Here is a 25,968-nt window from a genome sequence, read left to right on the forward strand (position 1 = left end):
ATCTTGGTTGACCGATTCAATAACTGAAGGAGTGTTTGTGACCATCAGTTATCTGGTTTATCGGAAATACACCAAATGGTCATTTAAAAACCCTACCAAGTAAAACAGGATGAGCAACCAATTTTTTGCAATTGACTTTAATAATTGTATAGTGGGTACATAGATAAAGACAGTTGTAACATGGTTGACCAAACTTGCATTACCCAACATTTAAAATAAAAATTTAGCAAAGAGCAATGTGTGCAATGTTGAATAAACCTGCATATTCCAATTTTAAATAAATAATTTTTGAAGCTTTTCAAGTGAATATTTATAATTTGAAAAACTATATACACAAAAATCATTATTTCTAACATTTTGACCAATTATCTTCTGCAGGTGTCACACTTATCAAAATCACTTTTCTGTGATTTTTCTTGCCATGTTACCATAAAGTGCCTGTATTACAAATACTACATATAAATAAATGCCCTTTCACAACATAACTTAAGCATAATACTCGAAAAAGACTTTAGTAATAATCAATATACTATCTATCCAGAAGTCAAATCTATCAGCATTTTTGCTAAACTTGCACATAGTAATTATGGAAATATTTATTTACATTTAAAGTAAATAATCTGGAAGTGAATATTAGCTACATCAAAACATGATTGCAGTTTATCATGCATTAATCATGCAATACCAAACCTTGGCAGCATTATCAAGTTGCTAGTGAAGTCATGTGAACAGTGAAGTCCTGGAAAGAATAGCTGTGCTTTGGTGAACTGGTGATGGAAATGTTGGTTTAAGTGATTTATTTAACTGTACTCAGTTAAGATGATTTATGGAAAAAGGTAGTTAGATATGATACTACAATTTATTTGTTTACTATAAATGAAATATATGATACATTGCTACCAATTTCTTATAAAACAAGAAGATTATTTGAATCTGCTCCATATTTGTAATCAGTTGTTTGCTGTAATAAGTTATTTTATAATTAAAAGCTAATAGATATTAAAAATAACATTTATTTCCATATTTAGAGAAGAAATTGAATTTTGTAAGTGAACAAATGACATGTTTCACATTGAGCAGTAGCAGGTCAGATGTTATAAGAATGATAGTGAAGAAAATTTTCATAAATCATAAATTAGTGCAAAAATATGGTTCCACTGGGGATTGAACCCAGGACCTTCTGCGTGTAAAGCAGATGTGATAACCACTACACTATGAAACCAATATGCAATACAATAACAAACTGTTCAATTTTTTGGTTGTCCTGACAGTCGTAGTGATTTTTGGTAAACTGTTCCGGATTATCGGTGAAACGTCAAAGTGATTGTTCTTTCATTATATATAATTTTAAAAAAACAGAGCACCATATTTTTGGCAAATTGACCCAATACTTAATAGTGGTACACCTAGCTAAAGAAAGTTATAGCCTGGTTGACCAACCTTGCATAATTAAACATTTAATATTAATCTTTATTAAAAAGCAATGACTGCAATGATAAATAAATGTGTATATCCATTTTAAAGTAAGCATTTTTCAAAGTTTTTTAAGTGATTATTTTTAATTTGAAGAAAACAAATATACAAAATTCTTTATTTCTAACATCTTGACCAATTATTATCTACTGTAAGTACTCTTATCAAGATCACAGTTTACTGGATTTTTGAATAAATGTGGGTTCACTTGGGATTGAACTCAGGACTTTCTCCGTGTAAAGCAGATATGCTAACCACTATGCTATGAAACCACAACATAAACTGTTCTCACACTAGAAGATATTTATGGTCATCTTGACAATCAAATGCCCCAAAATCTGAGGTACACACTAAGTGATTTTGTTTAAAAATCCAATTATATGTTGCACAACACTAAATTTTCATATGTCCGCAATTAAGCAGCATGACTTAGTCATGAAAAAATGCAGAAAATATGGTCAGTTTATTGAGAACCTCCAAGTACCACATAGTGCACTAATATAGTAGGCTGAGATTTTTTTTATCTTGGCTGACCGATTCAATAACCGAAGGAGTGTGTTTGTGACCATCAGTTCTCTGGTTTATCGGAAATACATCAAATGGTCATTTAAAAACACTACCCAGTAAAACAGGATGAGCAACCAATTTTTTGCAATTGACTTTAATAATTGTATAGTGGGTACATAGATAAAGACAGTTGTAACATGGTTGACCAAACTTGCATTACCCAACATTTAAAATAAAAATTTAGCAAAGAGCAATGTGTGCAATGTTGAATAAACCTGCATATTCCCATTTTAAATAAAGAATTTTTGAAGCTTTTCAAGTGAATATTTATAATTTGAAAAACTATATACACAAAAATCATTATTTCTAACATTTTGACCAATTATCATCTGCAGGTGTCACACTTATCAAAATCACTTTTCTGTGATTTTTCTTGCCATGTTACCATAAAGTGCCTGTATTACAAATACTACATATAAATAAATGCCCTTTCACAACATAACTTAAGCATAATACTCGAAAAAGACTTTAGTAATAATCAATATACTATCTATCCAGAAGTCAAATCTATCAGCATTTTTGCTAAACTTGCACATAGTAATTATGGAAATATTTATTTACATTTAAAGTAAATAATCTGGAAGTGAATATTAGCTACATCAAAACATGATTGCAGTTTATCATGCATTAATCATGCAATACCAAACCTTGGCAGCATTATCAAGTTGCTAGTGAAGTCATGTGAACAGTGAAGTCCTGGAAAGAATAGCTGTGCTTTGGTGAACTGGTGATGGAAATGTTGGTTTAAGTGATTTATTTAACTGTACTCAGTTAAGATGATTTATGGAAAAAGGTAGTTAGATATGATACTACAATTTATTTGTTTACTATAAATGAAATATATGATACATTGCTACCAATTTCTTATAAAACAAGAAGATTATTTGAATCTGCTCCAGATTTTTAATCAGTTGTTTGCTGTAATAAGTTATTTTATAATTAAAAGCCAATAGATATTAAAAATAACATTTATTTCCATATTTAGAGAAGAAATTGAATTTTGTAAGTGAACAAATGACATGTTTCACATTGAGCAGTAGCAGGTCAGATGTTATAAGAATGATAGTGAAGAAAATTTTCATAAATCATAAATTAGTGCAAAAATATGGTTCTACTGGGGATTGAACCCAGGACCTTCTGCGTGTAAAGCAGATGTGATAACCACTACACTATGAAACCAATATGCAATACAATAACAAACTGTTCAATTTTTTGGTTGTCCTGACAGTCGTAGTGATTTTTGGTAAACTGTTCCGGATTATCGGTGAAACGTCAAAGTGATTGTTCTTTCATTATATATAATTTAAAAAAAAACAGAGCACCATATTTTTGGCAAATTGACCCAATACTTAATAGTGGTACACCTAGCTAAAGAAAGTTATAGCCTGGTTGACCAACCTTGCATAATTAAACATTTAATATTAATCTTTATTAAAAAGTAATGACTGCAATGATAAATAAATGTGTATCTCCATTTTAAAGTAAGCATTTTGCAAAGTTTTTTAAGTGATTATTTTTAATTTGAAGAAAACAAATATACAAAATTCTTTATTTCTAACATCTTGACCAATTATTATCTACTGTAAGTACTCTTATCAAGATCACAGTTTACTGGATTTTTTAATAAGTATGGGTTCAGTTGGGATTGAACTCAGGACTTTCTCCGTGTAAAGCAGATATGCTAACCACTATGCTATGAAACCACAACATAAACTGTTCTCACACTAGAAGATATTTATGGTCATCTTGACAATCAAATGCCCCAAAATCTGAGGTACACACTAAGTGATTTTGTTTAAAAATCCAATTATATGTCGCACAATACTGAATTTTCATATGTCCGCAATTAAGCAGCATGACTTAGTCATGAAAAAATGCAGAAAATATGGTCAGTTTATCGAGAACCTCCAAGTACCACATAGTGCACTAATATAGTAGGCTGAGATTTTTTTTTTTCATCTTGGTTGAGCGATTCAATAACCGAAGGAGTGTTTGTGACCATCAGTTCTCTGGTTTATCGGAAATACACCAAATGGTCATTTAAAAACCCTACCCAGTAAAACAGGATGAGCAACCAATTTTTTGCAATTGACTTTAATAATTGTATAGTGGGTACATAGATAAAGACAGTTGTAACATGGTTGACCAAACTTGCATTACCCAACATTTAAAATAAAAATTTAGCAAAGAGCAATGTGTGCAATGTTGAATAAACCTGCATATTCCCATTTTAAATAAAGAATTTTTGAAGCTTTTCAAGTGAATATTTATAATTTTAAAAACTATATACACAAAAATCATTATTTCTAACATTTTGACCAATTATCATCTGCAGGTGTCACACTTATCAAAATCACTTTTCAGTGATTTTTCTTGCCATGTTACCATAAAGTGCCTGTATTACAAATACTACATATAAATAAATGCCCTTTCACAACATAACTTAAGCATAATACTCGAAAAAGACTTTAGTAATAATCAATATACTATCTATCCAGAAGTTAAATCTATCAGCATTTTTGCTAAACTTGCACATAGTAATTATGGAAATATTTATTTAGATTTAAAGTAAATAATCTGGAAGTGAATATTAGCTACATCAAAACATGATTGCAGTTTATCATGCATTAATCATGCAATACCAAACCTTGGCAGCATAATCAAGTTGCTAGTGAAGTCATGTGAACAGTGAAGTCCTGGAAAGAATAGCTGTGCTTTGGTGAACTGGTGATGGAAATGTTGGTTTAAGTGATTTATTTAACTGTACTCAGTTAAGATGATTTATGGAAAAAGGTAGTTAGATATGATACTACAATTTATTTGTTTACTATAAATGAAATATATGATACATTGCTACCAATTTCTTATAAAACAAGAAGATTATTTGAATCTGCTCCATATTTGTAATCAGTTGTTTGCTGTAATAAGTTATTTTATAATTAAAAGCTAATAGATATTAAAAATAACATTTATTTCCATATTTAGAGAAGAAATTGAATTTTGTAAGTGAACAAATTACATGTTTCACATTGAGCAGTAGCAGGTCAGATGTTATAAGAATGATAGTGAAGAAAATTTTCATAAATCATAAATTAGTGCAAAAATATGGTTGCACTGGGGATTGAACCCAGGACCTTCTGCGTGTAAAGCAGATGTGATAACCACTACACTATGAAACCAATATGCAATACAATAACAAACTGTTCAATTTTTTGGTTGTCCTGACAGTCGTAGTGATTTTTGGTAAACTGTTCCGGATTATCGGTGAAACGTCAAAGTGATTGTTCTTTCATTATATATAATTTTAAAAAAACAGAGCACCATATTTTTGGCAAATTGACCCAATACTTAATAGTGGTACACCTAGCTAAAGAAAGTTATAGCCTGGTTGACCAACCTTGCATAATTAAACATTTAATATTAATCTTTATTAAAAAGCAATGACTGCAATGATAAATAAATGTGTATATCCATTTTAAAGTAAGCATTTTGCAAAGTTTTTTAAGTGATTATTTTTAATTTGAAGAAAACAAATATACAAAATTCTTTATTTCTAACATCTTGACCAATTATTATCTACTGTAAGTACTCTTATCAAGATCACAGTTTACTGGATTTTTTAATAAATGTGGGTTCACTTGGGATTGAACTCAGGACTTTCTCCGTGTAAAGCAGATATGCTAACCACTATGCTATGAAACCACAACATAAACTGTTCTCACACTAGAAGATATTTATGGTCATCTTGACAATCAAATGCCCCAAAATCTGAGGTACACACTAAGTGATTTTGTTTAAAAATCCAATTATATGTCGCACAATACTGAATTTTCATATGTCCGCAATTAAGCAGCATGACTTAGTCATGAAAAAATGCAGAAAATATGGTCAGTTTATCGAGAACCTCCAAGTACCACATAGTGCACTAATATAGTAGGCTGAGATTTTTTTTTTTCATCTTGGTTGACCGATTCAATAACCGAAGGAGTGTTTGTGACCATCAGTTCTCTGGTTTATCGGAAATACACCAAATGGTCATTTAAAAACCCTACCCAGTAAAACAGGATGAGCAACCAATTTTTTGCAATTGACTTTAATAATTGTACAGTGGGTACATAGATAAAGACAGTTGTAACATGGTTGACCAAACTTGCATTACCCAACATTTAAAATAAAAATTTAGCAAAGAGCAATGTGTGCAATGTTGAATAAACCTGCATATTCCCATTTTAAATAAAGAATTTTTGAAGCTTTTCAAGTGAATATTTATAATTTTAAAAACTATATACACAAAAATCATTATTTCTAACATTTTGACCAATTATCATCTGCAGGTGTCACACTTATCAAAATCACTTTTCAGTGATTTTTCTTGCCATGTTACCATAAAGTGCCTGTATTACAAATACTACATATAAATAAATGCCCTTTCACAACATAACTTAAGCATAATACTCGAAAAAGACTTTAGTAATAATCAATATACTATCTATCCAGAAGTCAAATCTATCAGCATTTTTGCTAAACTTGCACATAGTAATTATGGAAATATTTATTTAGATTTAAAGTAAATAATCTGGAAGTGAATATTAGCTACATCAAAACATGATTGCAGTTTATCATGCATTAATCATGCAATACCAAACCTTGGCAGCATTATCAAGTTGCTAGTGAAGTCATGTGAACAGTGAAGTCCTGGAAAGAATAGCTGTGCTTTGGTGAACTGGTGATGGAAATGTTGGTTTAAGTGATTTATTTAACTGTACTCAGTTAAGATGATTTCTGGAAAAAGGTAGTTAGATATGATACTACAATTTATTTGTTTACTATAAATGAAATATATGATACATTGCTACCAATTTCTTATAAAACAAGAAGATTATTTGAATCTGCTCCATATTTGTAATCAGTTGTTTGCTGTAATAAGTTATTTTATAATTAAAAGCTAATAGATATTAAAAATAACATTTATTTCCATATTTAGAGAAGAAATTGAATTTTGTAAGTGAACAAATGACATGTTTCACATTGAGCAGTAGCAGGTCAGATGTTATAAGAATGATAGTGAAGAAAATTTTCATAAATCATAAATTAGTGCAAAAATATGGTTCCACTGGGGATTGAACCCAGGACCTTCTGCGTGTAAAGCAGATGTGATAACCACTACACTATGAAACCAATATGCAATACAATAACAAACTGTTCAATTTTTTGGTTGTCCTGACAGTCGTAGTGATTTTTGGTAAACTGTTCCGGATTATCGGTGAAACGTCAAAGTGATTGTTCTTTCATTATATATAATTTTAAAAAAACAGAGCACCATATTTTTGGCAAATTGACCCAATACTTAATAGTGGTACACCTAGCTAAAGAAAGTTATAGCCTGGTTGACCAACCTTGCATAATTAAACATTTAATATTAATCTTTATTAAAAAGCAATGACTGCAATGATAAATAAATGTGTATATCCATTTTAAAGTAAGCATTTTGCAAAGTTTTTTAAGTGATTATTTTTAATTTGAAGAAAGCAAATATACAAAATTCTTTATTTCTAACATCTTGACCAATTATTATCTACTGTAAGTACTCTTATCAAGATCACAGTTTACTGGATTTTTGAATAAATGTGGGTTCACTTGGGATTGAACTCAGGACTTTCTCCGTGTAAAGCAGATATGCTAACCACTATGCTATGAAACCACAACATAAACTGTTCTCACACTAGAAGATATTTATGGTCATCTTGACAATCAAATGCCCCAAAATCTGAGGTACACACTAAGTGATTTTGTTTAAAAATCCAATTATATGTCGCACAACACTAAATTTTCATATGTCCGCAATTAAGCAGCATGACTTAGTCATGAAAAAATGCAGAAAATATGGTCAGTTTATCGAGAACCTCCAAGTACCACATAGTGCAATAATATAGTAGGCTGAGATTTTTTTTATCTTGGCTGACCGATTCAATAACCGAAGGAGTGTGTTTGTGACCATCAGTTCTCTGGTTTATCGGAAATACATCAAATGGTCATTTAAAAACACTACCCAGTAAAACAGGATGAGCAACCAATTTTTTGCAATTGACTTTAATAATTGTATAGTGGGTACATAGATAAAGACAGTTGTAACATGGTTGACCAAACTTGCATTACCCAACATTTAAAATAAAAATTTAGCAAAGAGCAATGTGTGCAATGTTGAATAAACCTGCATATTCCCATTTTAAATAAAGAAATTTTGAAGCTTTTCAAGTGAATATTTATAATTTGAAAAACTATATACACAAAAATCATTATTTCTAACATTTTGACCAATTATCATCTGCAGGTGTCACACTTATCAAAATCACTTTTCTGTGATTTTTCTTGCCATGTTACCATAAAGTGCCTGTATTACAAATACTACATATAAATAAATGCCCTTTCACAACATAACTTAAGCATAATACTCGAAAAAGACTTTAGTAATAATCAATATACTATCTATCCAGAAGTCAAATCTATCAGCATTTTTGCTAAACTTGCACATAGTAATTATGGAAATATTTATTTACATTTAAAGTAAATAATCTGGAAGTGAATATTAGCTACATCAAAACATGATTGCAGTTTATCATGCATTAATCATGCAATACCAAACCTTGGCAGCATTATCAAGTTGCTAGTGAAGTCATGTGAACAGTGAAGTCCTGGAAAGAATAGCTGTGCTTTGGTGAACTGGTGATGGAAATGTTGGTTTAAGTGATTTATTTAACTGTACTCAGTTAAGATGATTTACGGAAAAAGGTAGTTAGATATGATACTACAATTTATTTGTTTACTATAAATGAAATATATGATACATTGCTACCAATTTCTTATAAAACAAGAAGATTATTTGAATCTGCTCCAGATTTGTAATCAGTTGTTTGCTGTAATAAGTTATTTTATAATTAAAAGCTAATAGATATTAAAAATAACATTTATTTCCATATTTAGAGAAGAAATTGAATTTTGTAAGTGAACAAATGACATGTTTCACATTGAGCAGTAGCAGGTCAGATGTTATAAGAATGATAGTGAAGAAAATTTTCATAAATCATAAATTAGTGCAAAAATATGGTTCCACTGGGGATTGAACCCAGGACCTTCTGCGTGTAAAGCAGATGTGATAACCACTACACTATGAAACCAATATGCAATACAATAACAAACTGTTCAATTTTTTGGTTGTCCTGACAGTCGTAGTGATTTTTGGTAAACTGTTCCGGATTATCGGTGAAACGTCAAAGTGATTGTTCTTTCATTATATATAATTTTAAAAAAACAGAGCACCATATTTTTGGCAAATTGACCCAATACTTAATAGTGGTACACCTAGCTAAAGAAAGTTATAGCCTGGTTGACCAACCTTGCATAATTAAACATTTAATATTAATCTTTATTAAAAAGCAATGACTGCAATGATAAATAAATGTGTATATCCATTTTAAAGTAAGCATTTTGCAAAGTTTTTTAAGTGATTATTTTTAATTTGAAGAAAACAAATATACAAAATTCTTTATTTCTAACATCTTGACCAATTATTATCTACTGTAAGTACTCTTATCAAGATCACAGTTTACTGGATTTTTGAATAAATGTGGGTTCACTTGGGATTGAACTCAGGACTTTCTCCGTGTAAAGCAGATATGCTAACCACTATGCTATGAAACCACAACATAAACTGTTCTCACACTAGAAGATATTTATGGTCATCTTGACAATCAAATGCCCCAAAATCTGAGGTACACACTAAGTGATTTTGTTTAAAAATCCAATTATATGTCGCACAACACTAAATTTTCATATGTCCGCAATTAAGCAGCATGACTTAGTCATGAAAAAATGCAGAAAATATGGTCAGTTTATCGAGAACCTCCAAGTACCACATAGTGCACTAATATAGTAGGCTGAGATTTTTTTTATCTTGGCTGACCGATTCAGTAACCGAAGGAGTGTGTTTGTGACCATCAGTTCTCTGGTTTATCGGAAATACATCAAATGGTCATTTAAAAACACTACCCAGTAAAACAGGATGAGCAACCAATTTTTTGCAATTGACTTTAATAATTGTATAGTGGGTACATAGATAAAGACAGTTGTAACATGGTTGACCAAACTTGCATTACCCAACATTTAAAATAAAAATTTAGCAAAGAGCAATGTGTGCAATGTTGAATAAACCTGCATATTCCCATTTTAAATAAAGAATTTTTGAAGCTTTTCAAGTGAATATTTATAATTTGAAAAACTATATACACAAAAATCATTATTTCTAACATTTTGACCAATTATCATCTGCAGGTGTCACACTTATCAAAATCACTTTTCTGTGATTTTTCTTGCCATGTTACCATAAAGTGCCTGTATTACAAATACTACATATAAATAAATGCCCTTTCACAACATAACTTAAGCATAATACTCGAAAAAGACTTTAGTAATAATCAATATACTATCTATCCAGAAGTCAAATCTATCAGCATTTTTGCTAAACTTGCACATAGTAATTATGGAAATATTTATTTACATTTAAAGTAAATAATCTGGAAGTGAATATTAGCTACATCAAAACATGATTGCAGTTTATCATGCATTAATCATGCAATACCAAACCTTGGCAGCATTATCAAGTTGCTAGTGAAGTCATGTGAACAGTGAAGTCCTGGAAAGAATAGCTGTGCTTTGGTGAACTGGTGATGGAAATGTTGGTTTAAGTGATTTATTTAACTGTACTCAGTTAAGATGATTTATGGAAAAAGGTAGTTAGATATGATACTACAATTTATTTGTTTACTATAAATGAAATATATGATACATTGCTACCAATTTCTTATAAAACAAGAAGATTATTTGAATCTGCTCCAGATTTTTAATCAGTTGTTTGCTGTAATAAGTTATTTTATAATTAAAAGCTAATAGATATTAAAAATAACATTTATTTCCATATTTAGAGAAGAAATTGAATTTTGTAAGTGAACAAATGACATGTTTCACATTGAGCAGTAGCAGGTCAGATGTTATAAGAATGATAGTGAAGAAAATTTTCATAAATCATAAATTAGTGCAAAAATATGGTTCCACTGGGGATTGAACCCAGGACCTTCTGTGTGTAAAGCAGATGCGATAACCACTACACTATGAAACAAATATGCAATACAATAACAAACTGTTCAATTTTTTGGTTGTCCTGACAGTCGTAGTGATTTTTGGTAAACTGTTCCGGATTATCGGTGAAACGTCAAAGTGATTGTTCTTTCATTATATATAATTTTAAAAAAACAGAGCACCATATTTTTGGCAAATTGACCCAATACTTAATAGTGGTACACCTAGCTAAAGAAAGTTATAGCCTGGTTGACCAACCTTGCATAATTAAACATTTAATATTAATCTTTATTAAAAAGCAATGACTGCAATGATAAATAAATGTGTACAGATGTAGCCACCTTTATCTTGAGTGGCTGAGGCGTTTGTCCCGATCGAGCATATGCAGCGTAGGGAGGCGCGTCTAGTCACAGAGAGGCGTACCTAATCGCACGGAGGCAGACATGGCGTTTGGCGTTACCTTTACGTGTAATACCTGCGATCAGCAACCAGATGTCGTTTTTTACAATCACCACTGCGCATGCGTGTGGTCTCCCGTAAAATACAATACTGAAATACATAATAAGGACTACTTTACTAAGGCGTCTCATTACGCTGCATACAGTAAATACTCATTACGCTGCATTATTTAATACAGTACTGTATATACGACACCGACGCAAATAGTACAGCATACAGTACTGTATACGATCCATCTACAATACTTTATGAATACTGTATGTGAGCGTCCAAGTCCCGCAGACAAAACATACAGTACTGTAAAACCAGTAGTGTACACTGTCGCAAATGGATGTGTGTTACAAGTTCACTATTGCCTCTCAAGATTAGGAATTTTGTACAGTATGTTATCGTCCTAATCCCGTAGCCATTACAGCATAATCAAAACCAATGGATTTATGCATTTGTCTGCGGCGAAGTGGTGAAGTGTTTTGCTTCCTATACTCAGAGTCCCGGGTTCGATTCCTTAAGTACGAATGCATGTTAGTTTTTTTCAGACACTTTATTATTTTTTTTATTCATATAAACCAGGGCAAAGCTGCATGAGCGGTTCTATGCGATCGAGTCCGGTGTACCATAATGTGCAGGTTCTATGCAGGTTAAGGTTCTATGCTCCGTACAGTACACATACAATTCTGTAGCTGGGCAGACTGAATAGAAATGACTACCACCTATGACTCCTTGCCCCACAGAGGCCCTAGGCTACGGAGCAAGTAATAGTCCAGATTGTACAGACTATGGGGCAATGCTGAAGGGGCGTCACAATCCCCTAGCTAAAATACACAGTATGCACATTATGGTACACCGGACTCGTTTACATACAGTAGCACACTGGCAAAATGGCCGCCGCCCCTGAACCCTTGTGCAGGTTATGGGGCAATGCTGAAGGAGCGTCACAATCCCCTAGCCAAAATACACAGGGGCGATGGGGATAAGCTACTGTAGGATTGCATACAGTATTACGGTACACCGGACTCAATCGCATAGCACACTGTCAAAATGACCACTACCCCTGAACCCCCACCTCCTGAACCCCCACCTCGTGGCAGGCAGCAGTCGGGTATGGAATGAGAAATGGCAAAAGCTGTGCAGGTTACGGGGCGATGCTGAAGGAGCATCACAATCCCCTAGCCAAAATACACAGAGATAAGCGAGGTCTATGCACATTACAGTACGTTACACCGGGCTCGGTCGCATAGCAAACTGACAAAACACAAGTTTTACATACAGTAAAGCAGGCCAAAGCTGCAGGAGAGTTTCTACTGTAAAGGTTCTATGCACCGTACGGTACTGTACACATACAATTCTATAGCAGGGCAGACTCAATTGAAATGGCTACCGCCTGTGACTCCTAGCTCCTAGGAGGCACTCAGCTATGGAGCAAATAACAGCACAGATTTTGCAGGCTACGGGGCAATGCTGAAGGAGCGTCACAATCCCCTAGCTACAATACACAGGGGCGATAGAGATAATCGAGTGGCTGGAGGGGGGGTCCCCTTGATTTAAGGGGCCCCCACTCCTCCAGGGTACCCCGGCCAGGTGTGACTAGTTGGGTATTTAATTCCATGGCCGCAGGGACCGGTATAAAAGTGTCCCCCGGCTGTGCATTATCTGTCCAGCTAGTGGAGCCCAGTGCTGGTTCAAAAAATATGGGGAACCCCTACGCTTTTTTGTCCCCCTTATTTTTTGCACCAGGACCAGGCGCAGAGCCCGGTGCTGGTTCTAAAAAGATGGGGGATCCCGTGTCCATTTTTTCCGTATTCCTGCCGGAATTCGACCGCAATTGCATATACTGTACCCCTTAATGTCACTGCTTACAGTATACAGTATTTAGACATGAGCTTGTGTACAGTATCTGTCATGAGGTGCTTTTTTCACTGACACTATAACTTTTTTCTATTGTAATATACTGTACAGAGGCGGCAAACTAGCCAAACGGGAATAATCAGCTTCTGCTGAATAAAATGAGATGCTACAGTACATGCCTATATTCTGTGAGTGACTGTGGCTCTATGAAATTAAATCAGAAAATGTAAATATGAAATGCATTACTAATGCGTGGCATTACTGTACTGTATGTGTATAAGGTGTACTACAATATTTTCTGGTGTAACATAAGGAAAGGGCACTACTGCATGGTCTAATGCAGTGGTTCTCAAACTTGGTCCTCAGGACCCCACACAGTGCATGTTTTGCAGGTAAACCAGCAAGTGCACAGGTGTATTAATTACTAACTGACACATTTTAGAAGGTCCATACAGTAGGTGGAGCTAATTTTTTCACTTGTGATTCTGTGAGACCTGCAAAACCTGCACTGTGTGGGGTCCTGAGGACTGAGTTTGAGAACCTGTGGTCTAATGTAAATAAAGATGACTGTGGTGGGGTGTAATTTGAATAAGGGGCATTACTGTTAGGAGTAATGTGGTACTATGATATGATGTAATGAGAATAAGAGACACCACTGCATGATATAATGTGAATAAAGTTGCAGTACTGTGTTGTGTCATTTCATCTTCGGGTATTATTGTGTTACCATGCCCCTTCCCAGCAAGAACATACTGTACACTGTTTTGGGCTGGCACTAAATGTGCACATTGTTCTTATTTAGATTATAGGGGGTAGGAGCGCCAAAATGGGTGATGGTGCTGGGAAAGGGGTGCAGGGTTAGAGGCGGAACTACGTAGCATCTGTGCAAGAGGGCATCAGCCAAAATCTAGCCTAGGGCATCATGTTGGTCAGGTTTGGCTCTGATAATACTGTATACTGCACTCTTATTGTACTTTGCATTCAATACAGATACTGTTTGCACACAGGTTTTACATGAATCATTGGCAATGCTGCAGGAGTGTCTCATTAGGCAATCTAAAATATACCACGACTATGGGTGGGGATACAGTAGGGAAGTTCTGTCACCATAAGCTGTCTGCTGTGTATAGCATATTTCCATCTGAGATGCATTTGTGTGTTTGTAATAAGAAAAAAACATTTTACTGTACATTTAGTGGATACAGTATTTCTCCCCCATAATGACGTATCATACTGTACAGGTACCCTCATGTACTGTACCGTACCATACTGTAAAATTGAATATTTATTGGAAAAGCATCAATATTAATGTAAAAAAAAGTGTTACAACATCCGATTCCATGTACTGCACTGATCTAAATGTACAGTACTCTTATTCAGGACTTATAAAACTGAAAATAACTGTTCATACACATCAATAACATTACTACTGTATAATATTCTACATTAGTTTATGCAATAATCAGACAAAGGCAATTTTATATTTTTTTTTAATAATGCACCAATTTAAAATTTTAAACAGAAAATACAGTACAGAACTACATATTTGTGGCTTGACCATTTCTTTCGACTACAACAGGTAATACTTTATACAGGTGATTTATATAATTATTACAATGTTCAGGTGTGAGTACTTCTAGCCAAAATTTCTTTATCCCATCCAACAGTTGCTGTTTTGTTGTTGGCTTTGCAACACTCCTAATGTACCTCTTCAATTGAGCCCACACTAATTCGATTGGGTTCATGTCTGGTGATCTATATAAAAATAAAAAAAAAGCGTATAGAAAAAATTAATGACATTACAGTAAATAGAGAAAATTAAACATACAATATTGTACTGTTTATTAAACAAAAAAATACATTTACAGTTCTAGAGTGCTATCCAAAATTTTACTTGTACACTGTTGAAAGAATACTCACTCTGGTGGTGTGCGTTCCCAATTCATACTTTTCTCTTCCATAAATTTGGCTGAGGCGGAGTGTTTAGGATCATTGTCTTGGAATATCCTATGGTGAGTTGGGTAATATTTATTCACAAATGGCACCATACATTCCTCTACTATTGTTTCTTGGAAAAATTTCTTATCCATGATCCCTACAGAAATCAAAAAATGTTGTTCATTAATAAGCAACTCCTTTTATTGTGCAGTTACATGTACTCTACAGTACAGCATGTATTTTTACAGAACACAGGCACAGAATAAAGTATAGTACTGTACCTTCGAAAAATAATAGGGGACCAGCTCCTAATCGTGATATGCCTCCCCATACATGGACTTTCAATGGATGCTTTGGGCGTGGTTTTAATGAGATATGGTTACGTTTCCTGAATGACATTCTGGATAACCGCTCAAGGGCAACAGACGATTCATCTGTGAAAATGACATCATCAAATGTTTCACCACTCTCAATCCATCGCCGTGCCTGTTCCACTCTCTTTTCTTTATTCACATCTCTTATCATTGGAGATATCCTGTGAAGAGCCAAAAATAATGAAATCAGATACAGTTATGAAATTACAGATTTACAGATTACTGTATATACAGTAGACTGTATGTGCAGTATACTGTATTATATACCTACTGTATACATTAAACTGTACATACATTAAGGTACATACAGAGTAATATATATATACATACTGTACACACACACACACACACACACACACAGTATACAGTATGTAATCATCACAATAAGCCGGCAATGCTTCATTGCTGTCTCTGAGTGCCTATACAGTAGGTATCTCTTTTGGGATAGAATATATACAGTATATACACACACACATACTGTATATAGTATAAAGTACACACTCTGTATAATGATTTATGGCATTGTTATATCACGTATCAAGGGATTATTAACCGTGCATTTACTGTATGGTTTATACTGCTTTCAGTATTTTACCTTGTTGCGCCAAAGGTCTATCCCATTTTCCGTCGCATCCTTCTGATGCTGGTGGCCGATATGTCCAGGTCATACTTGGAATGGAGAATTCGTTTTATTTGCAAAGCAGTACGCTCATCATCCTCACGAGTTAGTTCCTCCACAATTTGTTGCACTCTCCTACAGTACAATACAGTATGAAAAATATGAATTCATGAACAGCACAATCACAGTTACAATTGATGAAGTTTTTATTTTATTTCCAAAAAATTGTCTATGGTATAAAGCAAGTCATTTAAACATTACAGTAGTGTACAGTACGTACCATGTGCATTTTGTAGGAAATACAAATCTGGGCGTTGTTCTCTCGAATGCATGATAGCGCACCGTTTCTAAAGTGACTATAATGCCACTTTCCTTGAGCCATGCATGGATCTCTTTGATGGTTTTATTTTCTTTTTTCATGTTGGCGATTATCTTGCTCATCATTTTGTTGATAGTTACTGGCATGTTGTCCAACTATAATTCCTGTATGGAGAAAAAACATTTGTGAATACTGTAGTCTAAAATTTACACATCTGAAAATGCATAAGAGTTTTATGATAGAAGTTAATACTGTACATGTTTACTATCCAGTACCTGATGTTCAAATTTAAGTATTGTATACTGTACAGTACTGAAAATACCCCTTCAGTGTTATGGACTGCAATTAGTTTCCTGTATGAAACAGATACAGTACAGTAAATAACCCTCCTTGGAAGTGCATGGGCCCTGTGAGACTTACAGTAGTGTACAGCATAAGGGTCGACTGACATGATGTACAAGCATTACATACAGTACATGTCAGTACTGTATGTAAATTCTTCAATTATTGCCTAACAACAATGCTGCTTACTGTATATTAAATACTGTAGGCCTAGAAATGTGCATCTCAATATAGTAGTTAAAAACACAGGGGCCTATGTGGATAAGCGAGTTCTATGCACACTAAAAATGGCCACCGACCGTGAACCCCCAGCACGTGGCAGCGCTCGGATATGGAGTGAGATACAGTATGGTATACATTTTACAGGCCAGGGGGCAATGCTGAAGGAGCGTCACAATCCCTTAGCTTAATTACACCGGGATAAGCGAGGTCTATGCACATTACGTTATACCGAGCTCGATCGCTGAGCAACCTGACAAAATGGCCGCCGACCGTGAACCCCCAGAACGTGGCAGCGCTCGGATATGGAGTGAGATACAGTATGGCATACATTTTACAGTCCAGGGGGCAATGCTGAAGGAGCGTCACAATCCCCTAGCTCAATTACACCGGGATAAGCGAGGTCTATGCACATTACGTTATACCGAGCTCGATCGCTGAGCAACCTGACAAAATGGCCACCGACCGTGAACCCCCAGCACGTGGCAGCGCTCGGATATGGAGTGAGATACAGTATGGCATACATTTTACAGTCCAGGGGGCAATGCTGAAGGAGCGTCACAATCCCCTAGCTCAATTACACCGGGATAAGCGAGGTCTATGCACATTACGTTATACCGAGCTCGATCGCTGAGCAACCTGACAAAATGGCCGCCGACCGTGAACCCCCAGCACGTGGCAGCGCTCGGATGTGTAGTGAGATACAGTATGGCATACATTTTACAGTCCAGGGGGCAATGCTGAAGGAGCGTCACAATCCCCTAGCTCAATTACACCGGGATAAGCGTAGTTCATGTACTGTACTTTGTGCTTACCTTAGTTTTGAGTATGCCGTAGTGGACTCGGACGCTCATGTAATTGCATTTCAAAGGCACAGTACAGTATTTCCCATCGTCTCCCCCTACCCCCATCGCCCTTCCCCCCTGGGAGCCTGCACAGGGAGGGAATTCAGGTCATGTGCAATACACAAACGCTGAAGATCTACAGTACTGTTTTGCTCAGTTAGTAGTGTCAGAATACCCTCATTTCATTCCCGCTGTTTAGTTGCATTTAGCGTAAAGAATCGCTCCTGCAGATGTACTCTGATTTATATGTAACTTGTGTGCACCTTTCCATTGACTGTCTTACAATGTAGATAAAATAATACAGTGTATTATTACAATAAAAAAAAAAAAGAAGGCACATCACGTCTCGAACCCTGGACCCCCAGCGTGGGAAGTGAGAGCCTTCACCCCTAGCCCACGACGCCTCATGAGAGACTCCCAATTTCATGTGTGAAAGTACTGCAAACAGCGCCCGGCCCCCACCCCATTGGTGTTGGTTTATGCCTTAGAGGACTCGGACGCTCGCATTTGTAAAGCACGGTATTTTCCACCGCCTCCTGCTAGCCTATTGCCCTTCCCCCCTGGGAGCCTGCACAGATCATGCAGTAGACAGGGAGGGAATTCAGGTCATGTGCAATACACAAACGCCGAATATCTACTGTATACTGTAGTACTGTTTTGCTCACTTAGTAGCGTCAGAATACACTAATTTCTACTCATTGCCGTTGTGCAGTTGCATTTAGCGTAAAGAATCGCTCCTGCAGATGTACTTTGATTTATGTGAAACCTGTGTGCATCCTTCCATTGGATGTATTAGAGAGAAAAATTTTTTTTTTTAAATGAATGTCACGGGAACACATAAAACAAATGGTTGGCATTTCCTTCCCATTGGTGTTGGTTTACAGTATGCCGTAGTGGACTCGGACGCTCATGTAATTGCATTTCAAAGGCACAGTACAGTATTTCCCATCGTCTCCCCCTACCCCCATCGCCCTTCCCCCCTGGGAGCCTGCACAGGGAGGGAATTCAGGTCATGTGCAATACACAAACGCTGAAGATCTACAGTACTGTTTTGCTCAGTTAGTAGTGTCAGAATACCCTCATTTCATTCCCGCTGTTTAGTTGCATTTAGCGTAAAGAATCGCTCCTGCAGATGTACTCTGATTTATATGTAACTTGTGTGCACCTTTCCATTGACTGTCTTACAATGTAGATAAAATAATACAGTGTATTATTACAATAAAAAAAAAAAAAAGAAGGCACATCACGTCTCGAACCCTGGACCCCCAGTGTGGGAGGTGGGAGCCTTCACCCCTAGCCCACGACGCCTCATGAGAGACTCACAATTTCATGTGTGAAAGTACTGCAAACAGCGCCCGGCCCCCACCCCATTGGTGTTGGTTTATGCCTTAGAGGACTCGGACGCTCGCATTTGTAAAGCACGGTATTTTCCACCGCCTCCTGCTAGCCTATTGCCCTTCCCCCCCTGGGAGCCTGCACAAATCATGCAGTAGACAGGGAGGGAATTCAGGTCATGTGCAATACACAAACGCCGAATATCTACTGTATACTGTAGTACTGTTTTGCTCACTTAGTAGCGTCAGAATACACTCATTTCTACTCATTGCCGTTGTGCAGTTGCATTTAGCGTAAAGAATCGCTCCTGCAGATGTACTTTGATTTATGTGAAACCTGTGTGCATCCTTCCATTGGATGTATTAGAGAGAAAAAAAATTTTTTTTAAATGAATGTCACGGTAACACATAAAAAAAATGGTTGGCATTTCCTTCCCATTGGTGTTGGTTTACAGTATGCCGTAGTGGACTCGGACGCTCATGTAATTGCATTTCAAAGGCACAGTACAGTATTTCCCATCGTCTCCCCCTACCCCCATCGCCCTTCCCCCCTGGGAGCCTGCACAGGGAGGGAATTCAGGTCATGTGCAATACACAAACGCTGAAGATCTTCAGTACTGTTTTGCTCAGTTAGTAGTGTCAGAATACCCTCATTTCATTCCCGCTGTTTAGTTGCATTTAGCGTAAAGAATCGCTCCTGCAGATGTACTCTGATTTATATGTAACTTGTGTGCACCTTTCCATTGACTGTCTTACAATGTAGATAAAATAATACAGTGTATTATTACAATAAAAAAAAAAAAAGAAGGCACATCACGTCTCGAACCCTGGACCCCCAGCGTGGGAGGTGGGAGCCTTCACCCCTAGCCCACGACACCTCATGAGAGACTCCCAATTTCATGTGTGAAAGTACTGCAAACAGCGCCCGGCCCCCACCCCATTGGTGTTGGTTTATGCCTTAGAGGACTCGGACGCTCGCATTTGTAAAGCACGGTATTTTCCACCGCCTCCTGCTAGCCTATTGCCCTTCCCCCTGGGAGCCTGCACAGATCATGCAGTAGACAGGGAGGGAATTCAGGTCATGTGCAATACACAAACGCCGAATATCTACTGTATACTGTAGTACTGTTTTGCTCACTTAGTAGCGTCAGAATACACTCATTTCTACTCATTGCCGTTGTGCAGTTGCATTTAGCGTAAAGAATCGCTCCTGCAGATGTACTTTGATTTATGTGAAACCTGTGTGCATCCTTCCATTGGATGTATTAGAGAGAATTTTTTTTTTTTTTAAATGAATGTCACGGGAACACATAAAACAAATGGTTGGCATTTCCTTCCCATTGGTGTTGGTTTACAGTATGCCGTAGTGGACTCGGACGCTCATGTAATTGCATTTCAAAAAAAAAGAAGGCACATCACGTCACGAACCCTGGACCCCCAGCGTGGGAGGTGAGAGCCTTCACCCCTAGCCCACGACACCTCATGAGAGACTCCCAATTTCATGTGTGAAAGTACTGCAAACAGCGCCCGGCCCCCACCCCATTGGTGTTGGTTTATGCTTTAGAGGACTCGGACGCTCGCATTTGTAAAGCACGGTATTTTCCACTGCCTCCTGCTAGCTACTGTAGCCCTCCATTCCCAGACGCTCATGTATTTTAAAAGCACGGTGTTTATACATTGTCCTGTACATTCTTCCTTTTACACAATTACTGTAGTTGCGTCTCCATACACATACAGTACTCCATACTTTTTCCACCGCCTCCCGTTACGCCTACAGTATTGCCAGAGCTGTAGATCAATCCGCCGCTATACTGTACGATCGAAAGTACTGGATTGGTGGAGCATTAGCCACACAGTGGTGGAGATGTGTAATGCATGATGAGTATCTAGATCGCCTCAATGCGCCTACCTGTGATTGAACTCAGCTATCGCCTTAGCATGACTAAACACCCGTCTCGGCGGAGAAACAGTCAAGATAAAGGTGACTACATCTGTATATCCATTTTAAAGTAAGCATTTTGCAAAGTTTTTTAAGTGATTATTTTTAATTTGAAGAAAACAAATATACAAAATTATTTATTTCTAACATCTTGACCAATTATTATCTACTGTAAGTACTCTTTTCAAGATCACAGTTTACTGGATTTTTTAATAAATATGGGCTCACTTGGAATTGAACTCAGGACTTTTTCCGTGTAAAGCAGATATGCTAACCACTATGCTATGAAACCACAACATAAACTGTTCTCACACTAGAAGATATTTATGGTCATCTTGACAATCAAATGCCCCAAAATCTGAGGTACACACTAAGTGATTTTGTTTAAAAATCCAATTATATGTCGCACAATACTGAATTTTCATATGTCCGCAATTAAGCAGCATGACTTAGTCATGAAAAAATGCAGAAAATATGGTCAGTTTATCGAGAACCTCCAAGTACCACATAGTGCACTAATATAGTAGGCTGAGATTTTTTTTATCTTGGCTGACCGATTCAATAACCGAAGGAGTGTGTTTGTGACCATCAGTTCTCTGGTTTATCGGAAATACACCAAATGGTCATTTAAAAACACTACCCAGTAAAACAGGATGAGCAACCAATTTTTTGCAATTGACTTTAATAATTGTATAGTGGGTACATAGATAAAGACAGTTGTAACATGGTTGACCAAACTTGCATTACCCAACATTTAAAATAAAAATTTAGCAAAGAGCAATGTGTGCAATGTTGAATAAACCTGCATATTCCCATTTTAAATAAATAATTTTTGAAGCTTTTCAAGTGAATATTTATAATTTTAAAAACTATATACACAAAAATCATTATTTCTAACATTTTGACCAATTATCATCTGCAGGTGTCACACTTATCAAAATCACTTTTCAGTGATTTTTCTTGCCATGTTACCATAAAGTGCCTGTATTACAAATACTACATATAAATAAATGCCCTTTCACAACATAACTTAAGCATAATACTCGAAAAAGACTTTAGTAATAATCAATATACTATCTATCCAGAAGTCAAATCTATCAGCATTTTTGCTAAACTTGCACATAGTAATTATGGAAATATTTATTTACATTTAAAGTAAATAATCTGGAAGTGAATATTAGCTACATCAAAACATGATTGCAGTTTATCATGCATTAATCATGCAATACCAAACCTTGGCAGCATTATCAAGTTGCTAGTGAAGTCATGTGAACAGTGAAGTCCTGGAAAGAATAGCTGTGCTTTGGTGAACTGGTGATGTACATGTTGGTTTAAGTGATTTATTTAACTGTACTCAGTTAAGATGATTTATGGAAAAAGGTAGTTAGATATGATACTACAATTTATTTGTTTACTATAAATAAAATATATGATACATTGCTACCAATTTCTTATAAAACAAGAAGATTATTTGAATCTGCTCCAGATTTTTAATCAGTTGTTTGCTGTAATAAGTTATTTTATAATTAAAAGCTAATAGATATTAAAAATAACATTTATTTCCATATTTAGAGAAGAAATTGAATTTTGTAAGTGAACAAATGACATGTTTCACATTGAGCAGTAGCAGGTCAGATGTTATAAGAATGATAGTGAAGAAAATTTTCATAAATCATAAATTAGTGCAAAAATATGGTTCCACTGGGGATTGAACCCAGGACCTTCTGCGTGTAAAGCAGATGTGATAACCACTACACTATGAAACCAATATGCAATACAATAACAAACTGTTCAATTTTTTGGTTGTCCTGACAGTCGTAGTGATTTTTGGTAAACTGTTCCGGATTATCGGTGAAACGTCAAAGTGATTGTTCTTTCATTATATATAATTTTAAAAAATCAGAGCACCATATTTTTGGCAAATTGACCCAATACTTAATAGTGGTACACCTAGCTAAAGAAAGTTATAGCCTGGTTGACCAACCTTGCATAATTAAACATTTAATATTAATCTTTATTAAAAAGCAATGACTGCAATGATAAATAAATGTGTATATCCATTTTAAAGTAAGCATTTTGCAAAGTTTTTTAAGTGATTATTTTTAATTTGAAGAAAACAAATATACAAAATTCTTTATTTCTAACATCTTGACCAATTATTATCTACTGTAAGTATTCTTATCAAGATCACAGTTTACTGGATTTTTTAAATAAATATGGATTCACTTGGGATTGAACTCAGGACTTTCTCTGTGTAAAGCAGATATGCTAACCACAATGCTATGAAACCAAAACATTAACTGGTCTCACACTAGAAGATATTTATGGTCATCTTGACAATCAAATGCCCCAAAACCTGAGGTACACACTAAGTGATTTTGTTTAAAAATCCAATTATATGTCGCACAACACTGAATTTTCATATGTCCGCAATTAAGCAGCATGACTTAGTCATGAAAAAATGCAGAAAATATGGTCAGTTTATCGAGAACCTCCAAGTACCACATAGTGCACTAATATAGTAGGCTGAGATTTTTTTTATCTTGGCTGACCGATTCAATAACCGAAGGAGTGTGTTTGTGACCATCAGTTCTCTGGTTTATCGGAAATACACCAAATGGTCATTTAAAAACACTACCCAGTAAAACAGGATGAGCAACCAATTTTTTGCAATTGACTTTAATAATTGTATAGTGGGTACATAGATAAAGACAGTTGTAACATGGTTGACCAAACTTGCATTACCCAACATTTAAAATAAAAATTTAGCAAAGAGCAATGTGTGCAATGTTGAATAAACCTGCATATTCCCATTTTAAATAAAGAATTTTTGAAGCTTTTCAAGTGAATATTTATAATTTGAAAAACTATATACACAAAAATCATTATTTCTAACATTTTGACCAATTATCATCTGCAGGTGTCACACTTATCAAAATCACTTTTCAGTGATTTTTCTTGCCATGTTACCATAAAGTGCCTGTATTACAAATACTACATATAAATAAATGCCCTTTCACAACATAACTTAAGCATAATACTCGAAAAAGACTTTAGTAATAATCAATATACTATCTATCCAGAAGTCAAATCTATCAGCATTTTTGCTAAACTTGCACATAGTAATTATGGAAATATTTATTTACATTTAAAGTAAATAATCTGGAAGTGAATATTAGCTACATCAAAACATGATTGCAGTTTATCATGCATTAATCATGCAATACCAAACCTTGGCAGCATTATCAAGTTGCTAGTGAAGTCATGTGAACAGTGAAGTCCTGGAAAGAATAGCTGTGCTTTGGTGAACTGGTGATGTACATGTTGGTTTAAGTGATTTATTTAACTGTACTCAGTTAAGATGATTTATGGAAAAAGGTAGTTAGATATGATACTACAATTTATTTGTTTACTATAAATAAAATATATGATACATTGCTACCAATTTCTTATAAAACAAGAAGATTATTTGAATCTGCTCCAGATTTTTAATCAGTTGTTTGCTGTAATAAGTTATTTTATAATTAAAAGCTAATAGATATTAAAAATAACATTTATTTCCATATTTAGAGAAGAAATTGAATTTTGTAAGTAAACAAATGACATGTTTCACATTGAGCAGTAGCAGGTCAGATGTTATAAGAATGATAGTGAAGAAAATTTTCATAAATCATAAATTAGTGCAAAAATATGGTTCCACTGGGGATTGAACCCAGGACCTTCTGCGTGTAAAGCAGATGTGATAACCACTACACTATGAAACCAATATGCAATACAATAACAAACTGTTCAATTTTTTGGTTGTCCTGACAGTCGTAGTGATTTTTGGTAAACTGTTCCGGATTATCGGTGAAACGTCAAAGTGATTGTTCTTTCATTATATATAATTTTAAAAAATCAGAGCACCATATTTTTGGCAAATTGACCCAATACTTAATAGTGGTACACCTAGCTAAAGAAAGTTATAGCCTGGTTGACCAACCTTGCATAATTAAACATTTAATATTAATCTTTATTAAAAAGCAATGACTGCAATGATAAATAAATGTGTATATCCATTTTAAAGTAAGCATTTTGCAAAGTTTTTTAAGTGATTATTTTTAATTTGAAGAAAACAAATATACAAAATTCTTTATTTCTAACATCTTGACCAATTATTATCTACTGTAAGTACTCTTATCAAGATCACAGTTTACTGGATTTTTTAAATAAATATGGATTCACTTGGGATTGAACTCAGGACTTTCTCTGTGTAAAGCAGATATGCTAACCACAATGCTATGAAACAAAAACATAAACTGTTCTCACACTAGAAGATATTTAAGGTCATCTTGACAATCAAATGCCCTAAAACCTGAGGTACACACTAAGTGATTTTGTTTAAAAATCCAATTATATGTCGCACAACACTGAATTTTCATATGTCCGCAATTAAGCAGCATGACTTAGTCATGTAAAAATGCAGAAAATATGGTCAGTTTATCGAGAACCTCCAAGTACCACATAGTGCACTAATATAGTAGGCTGAGATTTTTTTTATCTTGGCTGACCGATTCAATAACC

The 25,968-nt window shown here is 35.1% G+C and overlaps 8 non-coding genes across 8 annotated transcripts; all 8 read right to left on the reverse strand.

The window, feature by feature from the left end:
• Positions 1–1,149: 1,149 nt before the first annotated feature.
• TRNAV-UAC (transfer RNA valine (anticodon UAC)) lies at positions 1,150–1,222 on the reverse strand. The gene has a single exon. It is a non-coding gene; the product is annotated as a tRNA-Val (tRNA).
• Positions 1,223–3,146: 1,924 nt separating this feature from the next.
• TRNAV-UAC (transfer RNA valine (anticodon UAC)) lies at positions 3,147–3,219 on the reverse strand. The gene has a single exon. It is a non-coding gene; the product is annotated as a tRNA-Val (tRNA).
• Positions 3,220–5,146: 1,927 nt separating this feature from the next.
• On the reverse strand, positions 5,147–5,219 carry TRNAV-UAC (transfer RNA valine (anticodon UAC)). The gene has a single exon. It is a non-coding gene; the product is annotated as a tRNA-Val (tRNA).
• Positions 5,220–7,145: 1,926 nt separating this feature from the next.
• On the reverse strand, positions 7,146–7,218 carry TRNAV-UAC (transfer RNA valine (anticodon UAC)). The gene has a single exon. It is a non-coding gene; the product is annotated as a tRNA-Val (tRNA).
• A 1,924-nt stretch (positions 7,219–9,142) lies between these two features.
• On the reverse strand, positions 9,143–9,215 carry TRNAV-UAC (transfer RNA valine (anticodon UAC)). The gene has a single exon. It is a non-coding gene; the product is annotated as a tRNA-Val (tRNA).
• A 1,924-nt stretch (positions 9,216–11,139) lies between these two features.
• On the reverse strand, positions 11,140–11,212 carry TRNAV-UAC (transfer RNA valine (anticodon UAC)). The gene has a single exon. It is a non-coding gene; the product is annotated as a tRNA-Val (tRNA).
• An 11,886-nt stretch (positions 11,213–23,098) lies between these two features.
• TRNAV-UAC (transfer RNA valine (anticodon UAC)) lies at positions 23,099–23,171 on the reverse strand. Its single transcript has one exon. It is a non-coding gene; the product is annotated as a tRNA-Val (tRNA).
• Positions 23,172–25,096: 1,925 nt separating this feature from the next.
• TRNAV-UAC (transfer RNA valine (anticodon UAC)) lies at positions 25,097–25,169 on the reverse strand. The gene has a single exon. It is a non-coding gene; the product is annotated as a tRNA-Val (tRNA).
• Between the last annotated feature and the right edge of the window lie 799 nt (positions 25,170–25,968).

The sequence above is a fragment of the Pseudophryne corroboree genome, chromosome 11, assembly GCF_028390025.1.
Source record: "Pseudophryne corroboree isolate aPseCor3 chromosome 11, aPseCor3.hap2, whole genome shotgun sequence".
NCBI classification, from domain to species: domain Eukaryota; kingdom Metazoa; phylum Chordata; class Amphibia; order Anura; family Myobatrachidae; genus Pseudophryne; species Pseudophryne corroboree.